General features: G+C 47.8%; 1 protein-coding gene across 5 annotated transcripts in view; it reads left to right on the top strand.

The window, feature by feature from the left end:
* Positions 1 to 22,725, top strand: part of LOC149340733 (dopamine D2-like receptor) — a 564,508-nt gene that overhangs the window by 249,600 nt on the left and 292,183 nt on the right. For all 5 annotated transcript variants that reach the window (XM_089549571.1, XM_089549570.1, XM_089549569.1 and 2 more), the window contains one exon: positions 19,931 to 19,993. The gene's annotated coding sequence lies outside the window, so the exon portion shown is untranslated. The remainder of the gene's footprint in view (positions 1 to 19,930; positions 19,994 to 22,725) is intronic.

Below are 22,725 nucleotides of genomic sequence, written 5' to 3'. Positions count from 1 at the left end.
TGAAATCAAGAGGAAGAAGTGGGCTTGGGCAGGGCATGTAATGCGAAGGCAAGATAACCGCTGGTCCTTAAGGGTAACGGAGTGGATTCCAAGATAAGGCAAACGTAGCAGGGGGCGGCAGAAAATTAGGTGGGCGGATGAGATTAAGAAATTTGCGGGAATATGGTGGCCGTGGCTGGCGAAGGACAGGGTTAATTGGAGAGGCATGGGACAGGCCTTTGCCCTGCAGTCGGCGTAGTCAGGCTGATGATGATGATGATGATGATGATGATGATGATGATGTGGAAATGTCAACAGGTCGCAGCATAGCAGATACCTCCTACTGCAGCTAGCGGGCTTAATATGGTGGTTGATGGTTTAACAGCTGCAAAAAAAACTGACGCACGCACGCACACACAGCAGTTGCAACAGAAGCTGCGGCAATTGTGAAATCTAGTGTTGTCGCATTTCGCTGTTAAGATGACTTAAGAGTCCCCGTAGTTTTTCTATTCGCGTGTGGGAAACAAACCATAAAGCATTGTATGGCTGCTGTGAAGGTGACGAAGGAAAAGCAGTTACATAGGGGATGCCGGGACTATTTATTATGAGACGTTTGACAGTCATGCCATACCATGGAAAATATTTTCACTTCCGAAGGTAGCTGCAAGCAAGTATTCTGTATATTGCCCCTAAAATTATGCTATTCAGCACAGCCTTGCTCCTTGGTGTGAAAAAAAAAAAAAACTCCCAAGTGTTGGCTAATGAAAACAGTGCATCTGTGCGGCAGTGCTTTCTGGCCTCTCGTCTTGATGAAAACACTTCCGTCGCTCACTTTTCGGATACAGTTGTCAGCGCCTTACAATCTTTCGTTTCTTTAGATCTTGTACACTTACAATCGCGATGCTCCTGTGATGCTCCTGAAGACGACCGGAAAGATGTTTCTTATGATGACGTGTCCCTGAAAAAAAAAAAGAAGTGCGTATGAGGGTGGAGACGGTGAGAGGGTAAGTAAGAAACGGAAGTTCTGAGGCGGTGCGCAGTCGTGCCGAGAAGATATGTAACGGATGCATACGCAGAGACCGAGGCCCGATACACTGATGTAGTACACGCGACAGTCTGTCATTCCTGAGGACGACACTACGTGGGTGGTGCGACAAACCACTGAAGGCAGCTTGGTGTTCCAACGTACATAGTGTAATTAAATACGTTCTCTTCGCCCTTTTGCGATAGTCATAATTTATGTTCGAATTCTTTTTATTGCTATGTGATCACATTATACTTCTGCTTTTGTAGCGAAAGCTATACTGGCCACAACCTTGCGATTTCGCTGTGGCGATGAGGAGGCACAGAGACTGACCTTGAGCCGTTGCCTAGCAACCACCGCAGCTGGCGGACACCGCGAGCTCGCCGCGCCATCTGGCATGACGTCACACCACGCGCCTCGCCGCGGAGCCGCCGCCGTTTGGCGTGACGTCACACCGCTTGCCTCGTCGTTGCGCGTGCCTCTGCTCGCTTCGCCAGCTGTGTGGCATGCTTTCGCTACGTATATCCTGGCATAGGCGAGCTAAGCCACTTTCCATCTAAGCTAAGCTAAGCTTTCCCTCCCTCTTAGTAATACCCTAAGGGTCCATAAGGGACAGTAATGATGATGACGACCAATACACGAACCTAGGAGCACACAACCCAACGCAAGCCATGCCGAGGGCTCACCTCGCCCCTAATCGTCATGTGCGAATTTAAGCGAAAATTCACGGAGGTTATGCATTTACCACACAATAAAAAAAATAAACATTAAATTGTTTCGCTTAGCGTCCCGAAGCGGCACATGGGCTATAAGGCACGCCGTAGAGGAGGGCTCCGGATTACTTTCAACCACCTCGAGTTCTTAACCTTGCGTTTACGTCGCACAGCATACAGTCATTTTTTATATTTCGCCTCCACCAAAATGTGGCCGCCGCGCTCGGTATCGAACCCGCGACCTTGGAATGAGCAGCCGAACGCTGAAGTCACTGAGCCACCGCGGCGGGGGCTAGGAGGAACAAAGGAAAATACGGAGAGTATGTACGACTGCTAAATGTGTATCTATTTTCAAGACACCGTCTGTGTATCGGGGCCTCTAGAATCGCTTTGATCTGATGGTGTGTTGTTTCCTCAGTATTATATGTGCCACAACTCTTCGTTGGGCTCTGGTAGCATCGGTGGTCGCTGTACGTCAGACACGCATGATGATGGTTGTCGAAGAGACTTCGTGCTGAGCCAATACATGAAAACATGAAAAGGGCTTATCCATTAAAAGGCATCGACAACACGAGAGCGCAGTGTTTATACGAATCCAGCGCCACTAGCGCGTTCTCTGTCGCCATCACATAGGCATAGTGATTAAATGAAGCGGAACATTAGACCACAGTTCGACAAACACGGTCCTCATTCCCCTTTCAACGCAGTCGGGATGATTTCGAAAGTTCTCCTCAATTCCTTTCCGCCCATTTCCGCGACCCCGCTTTATCATTACGCTATCAAGCCCGGCCATCGAAGAATGCAGTCCTCATTACGTCAGAATCCATGTGACAGCTTCGTCTCTACTAATGAGACCTGCTTTGACCACTGCTTGAACTCCGATGACAGTAACCTGCAACAAGTTGAAAACAGCGTCGTTACAAGTTCGCGTGTTTCGCGTGGTCTCACAGTAATGAACTGTGCCTGAATACCCGGCAGCGCTCATTAGGGCAGCGCATGGCGCCGCATAGGACTCGTAGTATGCGCGCCTACAAACACCCATTCACACGACTCTGAATCAAAGAACGGATTGGCTCAGAGTAATAAAGTGGGTGGGCTCGGTTGTGGACGACTTTCCACGTACTGAATGCATTGACGTGTGTACAAAGCGCTTATCCCATGTGCGGTTCCTTTACATCATGTCCTTGGTTAATTAGCACTGCATTTACGATGAGAATGCAAAAGAGTAGTTCTGTCTTGGTGCTATTAGATGTACCTTGAAGAACTTGACTTGATGGGCTATAGTATATTCACCTCTAAACTTCCTACAGGTGTTAGTACAACGGTGTCAATCACCGTCTCTCTCTGGTGCTTTGGAACCATGTGTGCGCATTATATTATTTAAGACGTTACTTCCTGTATATGTACCTCTATACTTCCTGTATAGAAGTGCATACTACCTATCCACTACCTCTATATGCATCTCTGTACTTCCTGTAGGGGTAGGTAGACCGAATCGCTGTCCAGGAACGCTTGTTTGGAATGAACTGTGTGTGCGTGTTAAATAATTACGGCATTACTACGTGTTTAAAACGCATGCTGATGTACAGATGGCCACAGAGGTTGTTTTTGAAAAACGGACGCCACAAAAACCATTTTCGTTGCTGGCATTCACGGGTGCACTGTAATGGTCGGACAGAGGGATGGGAATTAATTCCTCATGCTCGTGGCAGGGCTATTTCGAAAGTTTCTGCCAGCACCTGTAATTTACAGCACACATTTAGATATATCTAGCGTGTTTAAATAGGAACGTAAACGAGTAACCTTGAACTGAACCGTGGAAATAACGTCTGTGTATTCACCATGCCCCGCACTCTTATTTCCAGTCCGTTGGCTGCAGCTGTCCCTTCAGGTCATTCGCGTAGTGAGCTTCTCAACCGTAGATCCGCACGCGCTTCTTTCCAGACCCCATTTAGGGACCTCCTTCTATTGTGGCACGTCAAAGCTTCGCTCGGCGTCGCACTGAGATCCTTTGTGCGTCGTCTCAGCGGCGCGTAGGCGGCCGAAAAGGAGCGAGGCGATGGATGGCGCAAAAGGCCGAGAAAGGTCCGCGAACTGAAAGGAGACTCGGCTATACAGCTGTAGCATTATTGATCCCGATTAGAGGGGCGGCCAAACTTTTAAGCTGCTGCTCCTCCGCCGTCACTCGAGAGACCTCCGCTGCTGTAAGATCCGCTTGCCCCTGCGTTTCGTTCAAGCCATGCACCGGCCGTGGATGGAACGTGTCTACTATTAAGATTTCTTCGAGAGCGGCGGGCCTTTCTATAAACCCCGGCACGGCGGTCGCACCACCGGGAATTGACTAAGCTCCGGGCACGATCCTATTTACTTTGACGAGCTTTTCTCCCGGCGATCATGCGGGGCTTGCTTCTACTCGCTAAAGATAAAGAAGAAAGGATTGGGTGGAGGAGGACAAAGGAAGAAGGGGAGGAGGGGTTGTACCATGCCTTGAAAGCAGTAGCTCCATCAATCACCGGTTTCGAGATTTAGGCGTCCAAGCTGGAAACGCGGGCGCCTCGTGAGGAAATTGATTTGTAACATTGAAGCCCCTGCCAATGCCTCCCCCCCCCCCCCCCCCCTCCGACCATCCCATGTCCCTTCCTGCCTTTCTGCTTCGCCTGTATTTGCAGCAAAGACTCCAAATTTCAAGAGGTGGCTTGCTTTAAAGCAAAATAAAGAAGGGAAAAAATAGATAACGCAAAATTATACTAGCGACACGCACTTCGATCTAAAAAAGATAACAGTGGCTGCCTTCTTTGGTGAATTTGGTTACTGACTTTACCACCTTTTCTTCCTGCACGTCTGCCTTTCGAAAATACGCATTAACCGCATGTTCGTTATGAAGTGTTTTAAGACGCGAGTAATGCTGCTGCTTTCGTTTTAGCGGTTCCATCAATGCTTACTTGACGCAAAGCGAAGCCCGAAATGCACAACTCTCCTGTACTCATTAAAATCTCTCTCCCTCTTAAATGCACGCCACTGTAGAGGAGCACGAAATCAAGAACGTGTTTTTGCAGACGGGTAAGGGCATGCCAAAACTTGTTTTTAATCTATGCCAAGCTACCAAGAAGACAAGTTCGAAGGGAAATTTCAAGCTCGTAAACGACGGTAAGGAAGCGCAGTATTAATCAAGGCACGTCGCTCATTACAGTTTTTTTCTTCATTTTCTTAGCTACGCTCCAGGGACTGCCTACAATCATCTTCAAAGTGTACATACCCAAGCCCCTCTTGACTGACTCACGTGCGGTCCTCATTAAGCCCTCGACCGTTTTGTTCCGGTCTGCTAGGTTTTAGAGACCCGGCGTGCAACGTGATCCTGCACACCGCGGTGTGTGTGTGTGTGCATATACTCCCAAGGAGCTCTGCTTAATGCATCGCGTGCCCACATGACTGCGCAGAGATGGAACGCCATTGCAGCAGCCCACTCGACGAACGACTGTCTGGCTGGTATAGCGTGCGTCCAGGAGCCTCGCAATCCACTCCCCGAGCACTTACGCGTGCTTCGCTGTAGTTGCGGACAGCGTGGCTGAGCGCTGTAGCCAAGGCATTCTTCATATCACTTCACTGCCGCGTTTGTGTACCTTTTTCTTGTTTGTGATGAAGCTACCCAAATATATAGAGTGCGCAGGATAATAGACCTTATTACTCTTTCGGGGACACTTCGGCCTTCCAGACACCGCGTCCGGAACTGGGCACAGCCCTAGGCTCCTGAAGTTTTGTGCGTCGTTGTTCTTTATGTTATTTTTTTTATTCAATCTCAGCGTACGTCGGGTAGATGAGATTGCACTGCACTACGGAGACGGAACACGCGATACTGTACATAATTGCTTGGCGTACGCAGACTGCGCGGTATAGGTGCGCACTGCGCTACGCTCGGTGAAATGGACCGCGCCCCATAGCGGAGAGCGTATACATTCGTCGACGTTAATGATGTTGATTCGCGCTCTCAGGAATTCCCCTGATAGGAAGGCCGGTGGCAGTGCAGGCGTACGGTCCCGTGCGGAGCTGACCGATGGCACGACTGTGCCTGCCGTATACGACTACCGAGCCGTGCGTCTGTGCCCGGCTCTCGACGACGTCTCTTCTTCGAGCCGTGCCGGAATTTAACGCGATTCGAGCTCGCTTCCGCTGTCGCGATTGGCCGTAGCGGAGGAGGCGGCCACATTCGGCTTGGCCCTCAACGACATCGGGCCATTCTCTCGATGCCCCCGGTGCGGTGGGGCTGAAGCGAAGGCCATTATCCCGGAAGCGCTCTTCTGTTTGAGAGGTCGCGGAAAAAGACTGCGCTCGTCTGGCAGACGATCCAGAGGGAGGAAAAGATGACGGAGCCAGCATAAGAGTATCGGGGTTCATCTACGTGCAAAGGCGCTGTTACACGCTGGCAGAGCTTTGGTATGGGATGCGCAGGAACCGTACTCCTGCAGGAAAAGAAAAATCTTTAGCAAGTTTTGGGCTGTGGTAACAGCATTCACCAAGCATAGCTTCAAGGTTGGAACAAGGGGGTAATACCGACGCCGATAAGAGGGCCGACATTCCCCATTCTTTCTGTTATGCTATTCGCTGTGAAGGAGGCAAGAACTCTATGCGGGCTCTAAGAAGGAAAGAGGTCGGGAGGAGTGAGTGAGTGAGTGAGTGAGTGAGTGAGTGAGTGAGTGAGTGAGTGAGTGAGTAATTGAGTGAGTGAGTGAGTGAGTGAGTGAGTGAGTAATTGAGTGAGTGAGTGAGTGAGTAATTGAGTGAGTGAGTGAGTGAGTGAGTGAGTGAGTGAGTGAGTGAGTGAGTGAGTGAGTGAGTGAGTGAGTGAGAGATAGAGAGAGAGTGAGTGAGTGAGTGAGTGAGTGAGTGAGTGAGTGAGTGAGTGAGTGAGTGAGTGAGTGAGTGAGTGAGTGAGTGAGTGAGTGAGTGAGTGAGTGAGTGAGTGAGTGAGGGAGGGAGGGAGGAAGGGAGGGAGAGAGGAAGGGAATGGCTGTGGGGAGCGAGCGAAGTCGGGGTGACGATGAAGAGATCTGTTTCCTTACAGCAACGCATCCCTGGTCGTAGTTGTACCCGCGAGAGGTTTTAGCAGCGCTGTCGTGTTTCGTCGAGTTACATAATAAATTAGTCGCGAATAATGGACAAGAGGGGATCTGACAGCGCTTGTAAAAGAATGTTAGGGGAAAGCAGGGGAGTGTGTGCGTGTGTTTGGAGTGAGGGCGGGGAGTGATGGAATGGTTACCAGAATTCCATCGAATGCACAGGCATGGAACAGGCACCGAAGGCACAGGCATGCGACGGTTGCATTTCGATGTACGACCACGTCCCTGTAAACACATTTTAGCAGTGTGATGCCACCCGCGGCAGGTGGCTCAGTGGTTAGAGCGCTCGGCTCCTGAGCCAGAGTACCCGGGTTCGCCACGGCGGCCGTGTTTCGATGGAGGCGAAACGCAAAAGGCGCCCGTGTGCTATGTGGTGTCAGTGCACGTCAAAAATCCCCAGGTGGTCGAAATTATTCCGCAGACCCTCACTACGGCACATCTTTCCTCTCTCACTCTCTCCTTTATCCCTACCCTTAAGGCGCTGTTCGGGTGTCCAACGAGATATGCGAGACATAGACTGCGCCATTTCCTTTCCTCAAAAGCCAACTTTCATTTTTTTTTTCAATGTGATGACGTCGTATTCTTTTAGTTTTACGTGCTTAACGTCACAAAGCGACTCAGGTTCGTATTGCGTCGTATTGTGTGACTAGGCAGGCTGTAGTGGGTGGTTAAATACCTGTGATATTTGAGAGCTCACATCATCTACTTCAAAAGGCAGTTTCTGTCGAAACGCACTGCATTTCTTGCACTGTACAGAATAAGGATGTTCTTACCAAAATCAATTTGTTTAGGCTACTTCGAGCATAAAAGGATCCTTGAATTGAATTTAACAATTTTTTATAGCTCTTCGTAGGAACCGCAGTGCAGCAGATCAGCAGCCGTGTAGCTGGCATTTTTTGACACCAGTGGAGCACGAAAAAAGCAACGAGTTCACTTTGCGATCAGTTTGCAGCGGTCGCGACGATAACGTACAGTTCTAGGCGAAACGACAAAAAAGTCATCCTAGCGTCGAGATGAAAGAGAATCTGAGGCGCGCATTCCAACTTTCTTTGCTGATGCAGCGTACAACGGAGTGCAAACTATTTCGCAAAGCTTTGTGCCCGATTTTTCATCAAACTCCACAGTCGCTAAAAAACAAACGACGCGAAATCGCCCCGTCTACGTCACAATAGTGATCTGGTCTCCAAGCGCTCGCGTTTTCAGATAAGTTGTGGTTCGACTGGTTGCGCCACTATTCGAAGCTCCGCCCTTCTTTTGGGGCAGCTGCACAAAAGAAGCAGTCACGCAGACTGGTCTCGCCCATTCCCATCAGCCGGAGTGTTAGACATGCTTGAAACTTTGGACCGCCTCAAAAGCTGATTTTTTTCCGGCGCACCACCTGTGGCGAAGGAACAAATCTAGTTCTCCCTTGACCTCCTAAGAACGAAGGCGGAGCAGTGAATCGCATGTGGCTTGAATATTTGATCTACGATACAATCGGTTTCCCAACCGCGAAGGGTTCGTTCAACGTGACTGCTTTGCTGAGCACGGGTCGCCGTGGTGGACGAAACAGAACACGTTTCCGTTTCTTGAAAGTGGAGTGAATAAGGAAACGAGGCGGCCTTTATTTTTGTTTGCTCCTGAGGCTATTTCAGAAGACAACCGCAATACGAGCGCGTCTAGAATATTGTATAGTCGCTTTGTACTCCGGGATGGACTTTCAGGGAAGATAGCGGCCTTGCAATGCAACTTGACGCACGTTACCCAGACATGAGCAAACTTCGTAAACAATGCGCCTGTTTCTTTCGCTGTTCCCAGATGGGTTAGCGAATATAATGTGTGTGTGTGTGTGGCAATGGTTATATTAGTAATACTGGCCGTGTGATGTAGAATTCTTTTTGCGTGCTTTGGAAATGTCAGCACACACTTCCTTGTTTGAATCTCTCTAAAGCGACACGTGAAGTCGCCTACGTACACGCTTTCTCGCGGTTAGCGGGACCTTGCCGAAAGCTTTCGGTCATTTTCTTCCGGCTAAATGTAAACTATTAGTCACACCTTTCATATTCTGCAATAACATTTCTTTCAGCTTAGTAAAAAAAATTGGATTTAACCGAATCGAGGAACATTGAAGCACAATAAGAACGGTTATTTTTCTGCAGCGCAGCAAACAAATACAGGTCCCGAAGTTCTGCGCTTTCCTTTCATTTTCTTTTTGGGGGTGAAGCTCACTACAGGTGCGGACAAAAGTAAACAGAACACCTTATTGCCTTTTAACATTTTTAACGCATTGCATAAGTGCAATTGTCAAGTGTAGTATGTGCATGCTGGTAGTGGACGCTGCTGCACTTCCTCAAGTACAATGATTCTTCGTTTCCAACAACGAAAACGTGAATGAACTTAGAACGGGGTAGCGTGCTCTGCTTACTTATTCCTGCACCCGTACACCATTTCCCAAAAGGTTCTTGGATTGTGCTCAGAGCATCAAAGATGCGCTGTAAGCCTAGTATTTGCCCGAAGTTTGCCGTTCGTGGGTACGGCTCGTCAATCTCGTCAACCGTGTCGTATTTTCTGGACGGCGGTGTAACTGGTTCATGCTGCTGGCATCGGCGTAAAGTGGGTGGACAACGCCACTACAGCACAGGATGTTTATAGTGAGAGGGGAAGCCGCTGAAGAGTGGAAAGTGGGCGATTTGAATTAATGAGATCAGAAGTCTTGAGGCCCTTCGGCACGGGATCAGGTGAAGCATATTAGTCTGGTTAGCTGTGGCCTCGTAAACCGCGCTTGACGAAGTTCACCCCTATTATCTTGTAATCGCCCCCTGTTCTTCCTTTGTTGCATTTGAGATTTAGGGTTCCTGAGAGGGTGGACGTCAGATCAGACATCAGATCCAGAGCACACATTGTGTCGGAGCCTCAACGCAGGAATACGACAGAAAATGAATAAAAATGGTGTCCCGTTCTTTACACAAAAAAAAACAAAAAAAAACTTCGAGGTCATTGCGGCGACCCGCATTGAAGCAATGCGAAAACAAAACGCCCACGTACCATATCGATGTCCGTGTACTCTAGCGATGGCCATGACTATTTTCACGTCTAAGTGAATTTTTCGCCTTTTTTCGCGTTTAATTAATGAACTAATTAAACCTCATCAGCCAAATTTTTCCCACGGCAATATTTTATCACACGCTGCCACAATCACACTTTCACACATTTATTTTGAGAGAACGACGTAAGCGTGCGTACAAAATTGCGGACACCTTTTACTGACGCGACAGAGCGATATAATACTCTCGCATTAATAATTTCACTTGAATTGACTTTTGTGCAAATGTCATTAGTGCAGTTTTGAAAACATAATGCTGCACTCAACTCAGAGCCAAAAAAATGGCTGTGGCTCAACTTGGTTAAGCCGGGAAATCGCGAAAGCAATACCCATGGCTACGCCCTCGCTCACATGATAGTCGTGCTGTTGTGGTGCTTGTGTGAAACTTGTTGTATATCTTGGTGCTGCTGTGGTGATCACTTGGCTATTCTATGTACAACTAGTAGTGAAACTATAATCGCTGCGCTGTGAGGATATACTTAGTTGCTGGTGATGTTAATGCAGACTGTAGAACTGCTGTTCCTGCACTGGCTACAACGGCATGCTTGGCACTCATGCTAAGTGTCCTGGTAAATCCAAGTTGAAAGGCGAAAGCCTGAGTGCTGTATTCTGCTACGCGATTGTTCACTGCACATTTTGTTGGTACATTAATTAACTGCCAATTAATGACGCTTAAGCTTCGCCTTTAGGAGTGGAACGCGACAGCGTGTTGTAGCGCTGCCACGGAGTCCAAATAACGCCACCACCTATTCGGCGCGGTGCGTTGCCCTTCGAACGCAACGCTTTTTGAGGAAAGGAAATGGTCTGTAATTCTCTGTCATCTCGGTGGACACCTGAGCCGCACCGTACAGGAAGGGAGGAAGTGTGAGTGAAAGAAGAAAGAGGGGCCGTAATGAACAAAATGAAAATTGTATTTGAGGAAAGGAAATTACTCTTTAACTGTCTCACATATCTCAGTAGACACTAGTCGAAAATTGTATTTGAGGAAAGGAAGTTGCGCAGTAACGCGGACAAATACGCCTTGCTCGTCGGTGAATTGGTTTTTGAGGAAAGGAAGTGTATCTGTCTCTCATATCTCGGAGGACACCTAAACCTCGCCGTCACGGGAAGGGAGGAAGATGGGAGTGAACGAAGACATCGTATTCACTAGACGCACCTTTGTTCATTCCAAACCATCGAGCCAAAGCCAGGCAATACAGAAAAAAAAAAGTTGGCATGGCGGAGTGGTAGCGTGCTCGACTCGCACTCCGGAGACCGGGGTTCGATTCCCAAGGTCGGCAAATTTGTTACTGGGTTTTATTTATTTATCTGGTCTGACTAGAAAGGTTTGACTAATTGGTTAAGTAGGGATTTACTTAAACTCAGTCAAACTTACTTGGAGCATCACTAAACGATCCCTTTAATTGGTTGCATGGTTAGAAGCCAAAGTACAATTGGCCCCGTTTGAAATTCGCGCACTGTGACGTCACGACCGTTTCGACCAATTAAAAAGCGTGACATTTCTGTCGACAGCTCCTGCTTACAACGATGAGGCATTAAAGGCTTCCGCCTTAAAAGCGCGCTTCGATCGCGGAGGCCACGCCGTGGTGGCACCGCCGCGGCTTGCGACGGCGCGAGTCGGTCGCCCTTCTCTTCGGCGTGACGTCACAAAGCACCTGTTGCGCTCCTAGCGGAGAGCGCAGGCGTTAGGCGCCGGTGGTGGTGGCACAGCCGCGCCACGCCAAAGGCAGAAAGTGCAAGTAGTAAAGCTTTCGCTTTAGAAAACATTATGATAAAAGATGCGAGTCTACTGTTCACAGAAGAGCATTAGACTGAACAAGTCAAGCGGATGCACAAACGGCGGACGTGCGCACAGGCATTTTGACACAAGATGGTGGTCTGAGTTCACCTGAAAACGACGAAAAGAGCTCAGGACAAGTTGAGTTAAGTACCACGGTATGTTCCGTGCCGTAACCAGAGATTCCTTAACTTAGACCAGCCTTTTCGGCGCACTTTTCCTGCAGCAGTCGGGGGAAATCGCCGCATCTTCCCTGGGCGGTTTAAATGCAATATTTTAATAGCCTTTCTGTTCATCGGACGATTAGATTGCTGCATTTTGTTAAAATCAACTCGAACGTATTTATGTGTTTCTCTCCGCGCTGCACCACGTATTTCAAGCCAGTGTAACCCATGTGGAAAGTTGGCCGCCGTCAACACCAAGGGCTGTGTGCTTAAAGAAAAAATCAAGAATCTAATTCCAAGTTTTATTTATTCAGAGCTTAGAGACGCGAGTATAAGAAGATTTGCAGAAGTGAGGAACGACAGGCTTGGCTGAAATAAGAAAACAAAATTGAATTCCTGGCGGACGATGACTTTCGCTGAACCTTCCGCAAGGCTGAGGACTGGGGAAGGCCTTCCATTCTCGTTATTGGCGTTTTTGAGAAGCGCACCGCCGCCGAAGACGATTACTTCGCGCACCTATCTTTTTACTTGCGTCTGTACTTCGTAATGGAAGGAAGAAATCAAGCACGTAAATGACTGGCATGTTCTCGTACAGAACTTTTACAAATCAGTTTAAGGTCAGCTCAACACAACTACTGAATAAACGCCGAATTGTGTTAGTCAAATAAAGCCGAGGTTCAAATGCCACACGGGTCGTCCAGTCAAAGCTCTGAGCCGCCACCAGGCGATTAAAGTGGCCCGAACAGCCTATTGCATAATGCTGATGCAGCGACGCCTGAGATGTGCGTCACCAGATCAGCGCGCCACCAGATAAGCGCGCCACCAGAACAGCGTGCCACCTGAGAAGCACGGCACCAAAGAAGCGCGACACCAAAGAAGCGTGGCATCAGAATAGCGCGCCACCAGAGAAGCGCGACATCAGAATAGCGCCACACCAATGAAGCGCGACATCATAGAAGCACGACACCAATGAAGCGCGACATCAAAGAAGCGCGGCACCAGAATAGCGCGCCACCTGAGAAGCACGGCACCAAAGAAGCGTGGCATCAGAATAGCGCGCCACCAGAGAAGCGCGACATCAAAGAAGCGCGACACCAATGAAGCGCGACATCAAAGAAGCGCGACACCAATGAAGCGCGACATCAAAGAAACGCGGCACCAGAATAGCGCGCCACCTGAGAAGCACGGCACCAAAGAAGCGTGGCATCAGAATAGCGCGACACCTATGAAGCGCAACATCAAAGAAGCGCGGCACCAGAATAGCGCGCCACCTGAGAAGCACGGCACCAAAGAAGCGCGACTCCAAAGAAGCGTGGCATCAGAATAGCGCGCCACCAGAGAAGCGCGACATCAAAGAAGCGCGATACCAATTAAGCGCGACATCAAAGAAGCGCGGCACCAGAATAGCGCGCCACCTGAGAAGCACGGCACCAAAGAAGCGCGACACCGAAGAAGCGCGATACCAATTAAGCGCGACATCAAAGAAGCGCGGCACCAGAATAGCGCGCCACCTGAGAAGCACGGCACCAAAGAAGCGCGACATTAAAGAAGCGCGATACCAATTAAGCGCGACATCAAAGAAGCGCGGCACCAGAATAGCGCGCCACCTGAGAAGCACGGCACCAAAGAAGCACGGCACCAAAGAAGCGCGACACCAAAGAAGCGCGACACCAAAGAATCGTGGCATCAGAATAGCGCGCCACCAGAGAAGCGCGACATCAAAGAAGCGCGATACCAATTAAGCGCGACATCAAAGAAGCGCGGCACCAGAATAGCGCGCCACCTGAGAAGCACGGCACCAAAGAAGCGCGACACCAAAGAAGCGCGATACCAATTAAGCGCGACATCAAAGAAGCGCGGCACCAGAATAGCGCGCCACCTGAGAAGCACGGCACCAAAGAAGCGCGACACCAAAGAAGCGTGGCATCAGAATAGCGCGCCACCAGAGAAGCGCGACATCAGAATAGCGCGACACCAATGAAGCGCGACATCAAAGAAGCAAGACACCAATGAAGCGCGACATCAAAGAAGCGCGGCACCAGAATAGCGCTCCACCTGAGAAGCACGGCACCAAAGAAGCGCGACACCAAAGAAGCGCGACACCAAAGAAGCGTGGCATCAGAATAGCGCGCCACCAGAGAAGCGCGACATCAGAATAGCGCGACACCAATGAAGCGCGACATCGAAGAAGCAAGACACCAATGAAGCGCGACATCAAAGAAGCGCGGCACCAGAATAGCGCGCCACCTGAGAAGCACGGCACCAAAGAAACGTGGCATCAGAATAGAGCGCCACCAGAGAAGCGGGACATCAAAGAAGCGCGACATCGAAGAAGCGCGACATCAAAGAAGCGCGACACCAATGAAGCGCGACATCAAAGAAGCGCGGCACCAGAATAGCGCGCCACCTGAGAAGCACGGCACCAAAGAAGCGTGGCATCAGAATAGCGCGACACCAATGAAGCGCGACATCAAAGAATCGCGGCACCAGAATAGCGCGCCACCTGAGAAGCACGGCACCAAAGAAGCGCGACACCAAAGAAGCGTGGCATCAGAATAGCGCGCCACCAGAGAAGCGCGACATCAAAGAAGCGCGATACCAATTAAGCGCGACATCAAAGAAGCGCGGCACCAGAATAGCGCGCCACCTGAGAAGCACGGCACCAAAGAAGCGCGACACCAAAGAAGCGTGGCACCAGAATAGCGTGCCACCAGAGAAGCGCGCCACTCGCTGCAGCACTACAATTGTGCTCAGCGGCTTCAGGACGAGTGTAAAAAAAGCGTAATATACGAGGCCGCTAGAGAACGTGTGAGATGGGAACCTCGTCCCTTTCCTTCTATTAATGCTTTGCGCACAGGCTAAACGTCCACAGCGTCACCGATGTCACATCTTAACAGCAATAATTTATCGAATGAGGAAGCAACGGCAGTGCGAACACGTTATCGGCGAGGCTACAGTACGGTGGGGCTCACTACTAGTTTCGGAACATTTTTTGCGGATTTCTTCAAAAGATTGGTCGTGTGAAGCATTTTCGCAGTAGTAATGGAAGCAACTGCTGTACCTAAAGAATGCTCTAAGGAGACCTTGAGGAAAGGCTTACCGAACTGGCATGTCGTCCTCTGTCATTCTTTTTCCGTTTTTAGAGCTTGGGCTGGGCATTGCCTTCACCGCGATTTCTATCTCTTGGCGAGTATACCTGTAGCAAATAAAATTCCCTCACTTCTCTGCTGATTGCTAAAAATCTCTGGAAACGCCGAAAGATTCCTTTAGGCAAAACTTAGACCGGAAGTTACCTCACGAAGGGAAAGTTCTCAAAATGCGACACAACTGGTTAAACAAGCCTTTTTATAAAGTGACTCCTTTAGACGCTCTCATTTAGTGACGGACGGCGTACATGTATGCAATGACTCCATGTATGCTTCCATCTCATATCATCTATGCGCTATAAATGTCTCTCCCACACCTGACGCGCCAGTTTGTTTCCTGCCGTTTTGCTTTGAGAATAAATTAACCTTTATATCGAAAGATGAACTGCGAGCTAGCCGCGACTAAAACGTGTAGTAAAGGGCTCCAAAAAATTTTCAGCCTTTGAGCTTCTTACATCATCAGATGTGACAACTTTTGCATACTGCTTTAACAAGAAATTCGGACCCCGCGGCTATGTGTTGAATGCGCCAAATTGCGCCCAAAGGCAAAATGTCGTTGACAATAAGCCACCATTTCGGGTGCTTTATTTTGAGCACCGAGACGCGTGTGTAGCCCTGCCTCAAAAAAAAAAAAAGTATCCTGCTTTATTGGGTTATGACGAATAACCCAACGTTTCGTAACCCGTTCCCCCACCCCCTCTCTCGCGATTGCGGAAGTGTTCCATGCATAGGAGTAAAACTAGGCGCATGTTTGAAAGATGGCTGCCTCAGCGTTGCCCTAGCTTGGCAAGTGAAGGATCTCAATAAGAAATGCAAGCGTGCCCAATTCGAGTCCGTCCCTCGTTTTAGTTTCACCCTTTACTTTCACTTCAAACTGTCCGGGCAGGCGCAAGCAATGTCGCATGTTTCTTGCTTATTTTACTTACATTGAATTCCTGGGGTATGTTTTCGTACTTTTCACTGTCTCCCGCTTCAGTTCAATACGCTTCGCGAAAGGAATGACACAAAAGAGCGACTGTCAAAGCGTTGGCTGAGCGGAAAGTCCAAGCGCAAGAAACAGACGTTCGCTTTCTTTAACCACCCTATACACGAGGGCAGGCAGCGGAGGGGCGCTGAAATATGACCGTAGGCAAAAAGCACGGACAACAGTAAAACGAGCCGTGCAGCACCAGCAACGGCAGCACCAGCAACGGCAGCACCAGCAGTAGCTGTGCTCTCAGTATTGCAGAAACACAATTTCTCCATGCATGAAAGGCGAAGGCGAGGAAGTTTTTCGAAATGTTCAGGATTTCATTTTGGAGAGAAGGAAATGGGTAACGTTCTTTGAGAGGCACGCCCCGTTTCCGGGAACGTACGGGCGACACATTTCTCCAATGCTGCCCGCATAATATATATCCTGTTCCCTCTGTTCCGCTTTTCTATGCCGATGCTTTCGTTCTCATGCAACTTGGCCTTTCTGGCACGCTTTTTGCTTCCGTTGGTTATGTCACGAGCGTTGCTGTATTTTTGCTCACTTCATGCCACCTATCGATGAAAGTAGCATTCTCCAAACCGCCGCCACATGCCGCGCGCTTATTCAAACTGTTTTTTTTTTGTTGTCTTTTTGATTTTCATGCAAGTATACTAGCCCAGTCGGCGTAACTCCAAGCGGAGGTTAGGCGAAGAGCGTCGGCGTTTTTCACTGAAACGCGTAAATTCAATTTGACCGGAAGATAACAGATAGGAACAAAACGTCTGCTGCGCTGACAGCACTGGCTGATACAGGTCCTAGGATCAAGGAAGCCTCAACTCCTTCCAGTGCGCAGCTTCTTTCTTTGTTGTCAATTCTTTCTGTTTATTCTTCGCGGACGAGTCAGGGTGACTGCGTTATACTCGCCCATTCCTATTGTTCAAACCCGAGTTGCGACTCGAATCGGGAAGGTGTGCCGTCGTTCTTTTGTGCCTCTGTTGAAATTACACATACCCAGGGCAGGGGATTATCCTCTCTGTCATCTTTCTTCTCGCTTCGGCTTTCTCTTTCCTTTCTCGCTTCCTTCATGGCAATGGCGAGAGGGTGTTGGAAACACTACACGGACAATAGAGCCTGTGCGAGCTTATTTCCGATACGTCTCCGCAGAAGCTTGTTTTTTTCGCTGTCTGCTCGTCACCGCTGTGAGTTGTTGACGTAAATAAACTGCGAGTTTTACCTACGGCTGGAAAATATGGCCAGAAAGCTTTATCTTTGACATCGTAGTGTTTAATATTGAAGCTGTAGTAGCTAAGGTTATGCTGGGTATTTCATATTATTTCATACAAATTTTTCATACAGTTATTATTATACCTTCAAATCACTGCCTTTAAAGGTTGTCTACACAAACTGATGCGTTTTTTTTAGAAGTCTGCCTTGAAGCATAAGTTGAGAAAGTGGGAGTGGAATGTAGGTCACATAAAGTTAAAAGAAGGAGTGTAGACCAGTTTCGGCCAGGTAGTCGCATAGGCTGCTGGTGAACTGATTGTTCATAGTCCACTGCACATAGTCTCCTTCGCGGTTCCACCACTGGCCCACCTCCCTGTGGAGCCGTTTTCAAATAGGAGCCGTCGCTGGGCAAGTCCACAACAGGTGGCGCGCATCACATATGTCCGGTGCTGCGCCGCAGTGAGGACACCTGTCACTTTTGTGACAGGTGTCCTCCACCTTGTGTCCTCCACAGGTGTCCTCCACTTTTGTGACAGGTGTCCTCCACAGGTGTCCTCCACCTGACACCTGTCCTTTTGTGACAGGTGACCTGTCACTTGCTGGCAGATCTTTATCACGCCACTGATGACGGACAGATCGGGTCAGAGCCGCCCCTGCCCGAATCCGGAGCACTGATACCTCCTCCTGCAGAGTAAGAGTACGGGGGAGAGGGTGCGAACCCGTATGAATTAGAGAGCTCGTTCAAGAATCTTTGGGATAAATAATTGATTATTTACAAAACTTGTTCTGAAAAAATTCTCATGGGATTTGTTGTACTAATTGTAGTGTTTAAAATTCAGGTGGCACTTTGGCTCTCTAAAGGGCTGCAAGGCGAAAGCCTTTCCTGGCGCACTGTTTGGCATTGATTTCTTATTTTTATTTTTATTTTTTATTGTTTCTTCTTTTTTTCTACCTTTTTATTTTCCTTTTATTTTTCAATTTTTGTTTAGATTTCTCATTCATTTTAGTGTTGCTTAATTTCTTCACTCTGTTTTTCTTTTTATTTCGTGTTATTTTTTTATTTCGGTGGGTGACCTCATTATTCCGAATCCGCACACTTGACGGCATAACCATTTCGACCAACCGAAAAGCTTGACACGTCTGCTGACAAGCTTCTGCTAACAACCTTCTGTCGACAATGATGAGGCATTAAAGGCTTTCGCCTTAATAAAGTAGTAAGTCGGCTCAATGATGAAGTCGGGGCTTGATAAGAGGTCACGACAGAGTACTACGTAATTAATCCGAACCCCTAAGTGGTTTCGCTGCAGTACCACTACGCGATTTCAATTAACTTTAATTTTTAATTTCCTGCCCGTGTAGATGCGGAAGTCAGCGACTCAGGATGAGCAAAAATTCTATAGATAGTCTACAAAAGTGGTCACGTGAACAAGTCTCTGTTGCAGATAGCGCTGCCTGTGCTACGCTACTTTTTGTTCAGGTAACTAATTATTGTTATTTTTTTATTCCCGTAATGCAGAGTTCCGGGACTGACACTCCTCCGCATTTGCTGCATTAATTCGATCAATGTCATTCTGCTTAGTGGCACTGACGAGCACACTTGTTTTGTTTTCTTTTTTTCACATACTGTAGTTATAACGGCTAAACATTATGTAACATTTTTCAAGCGTTAAGACAACAAGGACGATGAGGGAACAGACAAGGACGAGCGCTTGACGAGTCCTTGTTGTCTTAGCGCTTGAAAAATGTCAAATCTGCACCAACTAGCCCGATCCGCTACCCTTCTAAACATTATGTAATATTTTTCAGAGAGCACGCACACATAATTTCCTGCATTTAACTAGAAGCATTTTTAATTATTACTCAGCTCTAACTTTGGCAGCTGGTTTTCCCTCCTCGTTTCCTTCAAGTGATGAATTGTTATGTACAAAATATGCCGTCCCGTTTCCACTTAAATTAGAAAAATAATTTGTTCCATGTTCATTTACACTTTTTTCCTACCTACTTGACGTACGTGAGCTGTGGGATGCGTTCTTATTACCTGCAAATCGAATGATGCACGCTTTCATCTTTGTCTTCACTTTTTCACGTCCTGCGTCGTAAGAAAGGTTTACATAGTGTGTCTTTTCTCAACATCATTGTGTTTCTGTTGAAACGCAGTCTCCACGGGGACGTTTATTTTGGCTCCGGGGGTTCTCCTTCATCTAGTACGCACAGAGTCATTTATATTGCGCAGCCGTGCGCGCTTGAGCTGCGGCCAATTCATGCTTCAAAGAGAACGAAAGCGTACTAAGCGAAAAAACCAAGCCATGTCCAGAGGGCGTTGCAGGAACTAGTGGAACGTAATGTGCCTGTAGTCGAAAGCGATTTCTTCTGTACGCTACAACGTGAACGATTGCATAAATGTTTAGAAATTATTGATATTTATGCAGAGCATAGGCCCCGAAGAAACAATAAAGTTACTTAGGCTTGTCATGTTTCAAAGGTCCCTTAAGGTCAGTAAGCACTTCGCTTCGAGGTTCTACGCACGATATTTTCACTTTTGTTTTTACGCTTGAAGTTACTATGTTCACTGATTGTATATGTCAGGAATAGTGTGCAAATAGTGCTGGTGTGTCCTTTGTCTCCAGTCGTGAGGTCGGCAAGACCAGCATCGCTTTTACAGCAGCGTTTGCCTTTCTTGGCGCAGTCTCATTAATTCTGAGCGCCAAAAATTTGCAAGTGGCCGTGATTTTAAACTGATCACATTTTTCTGCAGGCACCTAGACTGCGACAGTGACGCTAGAAGAGGACGCGAGGCGGAAGAAATCAATGTGCGCTGGTAAGTGACAAACTCGCATCTTTTTTTCTCAATACGTGCCTTGTTTCTTTGCCTAGAGATCTTTTTTTTTTAACACGGGCGTAATATCGCATTAGTTATGCATGGTCGCTCCTTTCGTGTGGTTTTTCAAGAGGGGTACATGTGCAACTTGTCGCACGTACAGTTGAACCTGTAAGCTTAGACCTAGGGAATAGGACGAAGTACGGTGAAAGAAAAAGCTAGAAGAACGTTTATGTTTCCACATGCTATCACTGACCTGTCACTGATCCGCCTTATCCTATAATACGGCTGCATTGTTTGAAATCCTCATTTGAAACCCCCGTAAGCTTCGGCATATAAACAAATTAAAATCGATTTAAAAAAACGGCTGTCCGCTTTATAATTTAAGGATTTCACAGGTTTTCACCCCTTTCTGCTCTCTCTGATCTGGGAACTAAATTTGCGGTAGTGTTACGGTGTTGTTTCGCAACGTCGATCCGCCTTGGAGACAGGATTCGTTTGGGTGTGACATGTTGCAGGAAAGAGGTGTAGACGTACTTTGTGGCACACGTACATTTGCTTTATTTGCAGATTTTTACAACTTATTTACACATATGGCCCAGAGCGGTCGCTATCATCAGGAACATTTAGGAACGTCATGCCAGAGTTCGCCCCTCACACAGCCTTGTAGCCTGACTGACCTAGCTCGCGCGAAGACTAGTAGTCCCTCGTTCTTCGGAACGGGCTGCAGCACCAAGATTGACACTGTCCGCTCTATCTGCTCAATAACTCCAGCCGGATCCGAGTCAAGTCTGCTCTCTCTGAGCCGCTTTCCAGACTTCCTATTTCGACGCCACGACGCCTCCTTAGATCAGTTTGCCCAGCATTATAGACACCACTTTAGTGAACAATCAGAATTGAGCTCCTTAGAGCCGTTCGGAAAATTTTTATTTTTAAATTGAGCCGGCCAATGGCACGCCGGTGCCCATGAAGCTGTTTGCTCGCGAACGCCGCTTGCATTCCACGAAGCCAGCATGTATTTCCGTTCATGCTTACAACTCTCAGCACAAAGAAACAAAACGACAAAAGCAGAAACAGTACTAACGCATAAGCGGGGCCGCGCATACAGCTGTCGCTACGCTCCCACTTTCGTATCCGTCTATGGGGCATATGTCTTTAGTCGCGCGGTGCACCGTCGAACTTGCACAATTCGCGCCCCTGCCAAGCCCAAGAGCTCCACCTGTTGACGCCGCTTTTCGGCAAAAACTTGACCTACTACGGTATTCGACCCGCCTAGACTTCACTCCACTTTCTTCACGTCAACGCAATAAATGTTTGAAGTTTTTTCACGAGTTAATTAACTCTCAGCAATTTCGGTGACTTTGTAGGTGTTCCGATTTTCCTAAACTGTGGTCATTAAAAAGCTGCTGCTAAAAAAACAGGCCACCTTTACATCATCTTTATAGTACATCAAAACACAGCTAAGAAGTGCAAACCAGCAAGGTGGTCAATTAATGTTGAATAGCTAACATTTTAACTAGAACTGTTAGGCTCCTTAATTACTGAGAGCCGTCTAGCCCACCGCAAACAATATCCGTTTCAGTTTTACGAATTTCGAAAATGCGGTTATCCTCGGCGCTGGGATTCAACAAATTTTGGCGATTTCGGCGAGTTACGTATACTGAAGGAGTTCCTTTGCCCGTTGGCTTCTCGAAAGCACGTGTATTTTGGCACGATGTAGCCAAAATTTGTTAGGGCACAGCGCCGATGGTAACAGCTTTTTCGAAATTCTACAAATTGTTATGGAAACTACTTACGGTGTATATCACGTATATCAATAATTAAGGAGCCTAACAGTAATAGCTGATGAGTTACCTATTCAATATTATTTAACCAGCCTACTAGTTAGAGCGTCTTAGCTGTATCCTGATGTACTACACTGCTGGCAATGCTATGCCGAAAAAAGCGCTCTTCTAACTCAAAAGCCTATTTTTAAAAACTGTGTGAAGCCTTAGGTGAAACACCCTGTATAAATTTGGAACTGCTTTCCTGGCTCTACTAGCGCTCCGCCGTGAATAATTTTTAGATTGTGGAATTTCTTGCTAACATATTTTTACTCACGTTTTCTGGTGTTGTCATAGTGTCTCCTCTGCTGATGATTCTTGCCCTCTGTTTTGTAAATTTTTCGTATCCTCCTTTTATGCCCTCATGCGAGGCTGCAGTATGATGGGCATGTTCATCTCACCACCTTAAAAGCCCTTGCGCTCCTTTTTCCTGGGAGGAGGCAGGTTAGATATCGAATATAGCCTGCACTATCAGCAATAAATGAAGCGCGAAGAAGACTGAAATGCCAACAAACACAAAGATAATAGCTCTTAGAGAGGATATAAAAACCACGTTGATCAACGCTTTTAAATGACAGTCTTCGCGCCTTCAAAATTCACATTAACCCGTGCTAGTATTAATCCCCCGCTTATTTGTTGCTGATGTTATATGACAGATGCACAAACTTAGCTTTGCCTTAACGAAGCTAACTGAATACGCTCAGCATGCAGACGCCTTTACAAAATTCCGCAAAAAAAGTGTGTGTGTGTGGGGGGGGGGGGGGGGAGGTGGGGGGGGGGGGGGGAGGCAATGGGCATGCAAACAGTTTTAAAAACTTTTCAGGCTCGGCACAGAGACGAGCCAAGCATACGGAGTCGTTCCGAGGAGCTTAACTGCTTGTCTTAAATGGGCTTTCCTCAGAGAACGTT

This window comes from Amblyomma mixtum, chromosome 6, assembly GCF_055824585.1.
Source record: "Amblyomma mixtum isolate Tamu chromosome 6, ASM5582458v1, whole genome shotgun sequence".
Classification (NCBI taxonomy): Eukaryota; Metazoa; Arthropoda; class Arachnida; order Ixodida; family Ixodidae; genus Amblyomma; species Amblyomma mixtum.
The sequence above is the reverse complement of the archived record's forward strand: the minus strand, read 5'-3'. Positions and strand labels throughout refer to the sequence as shown.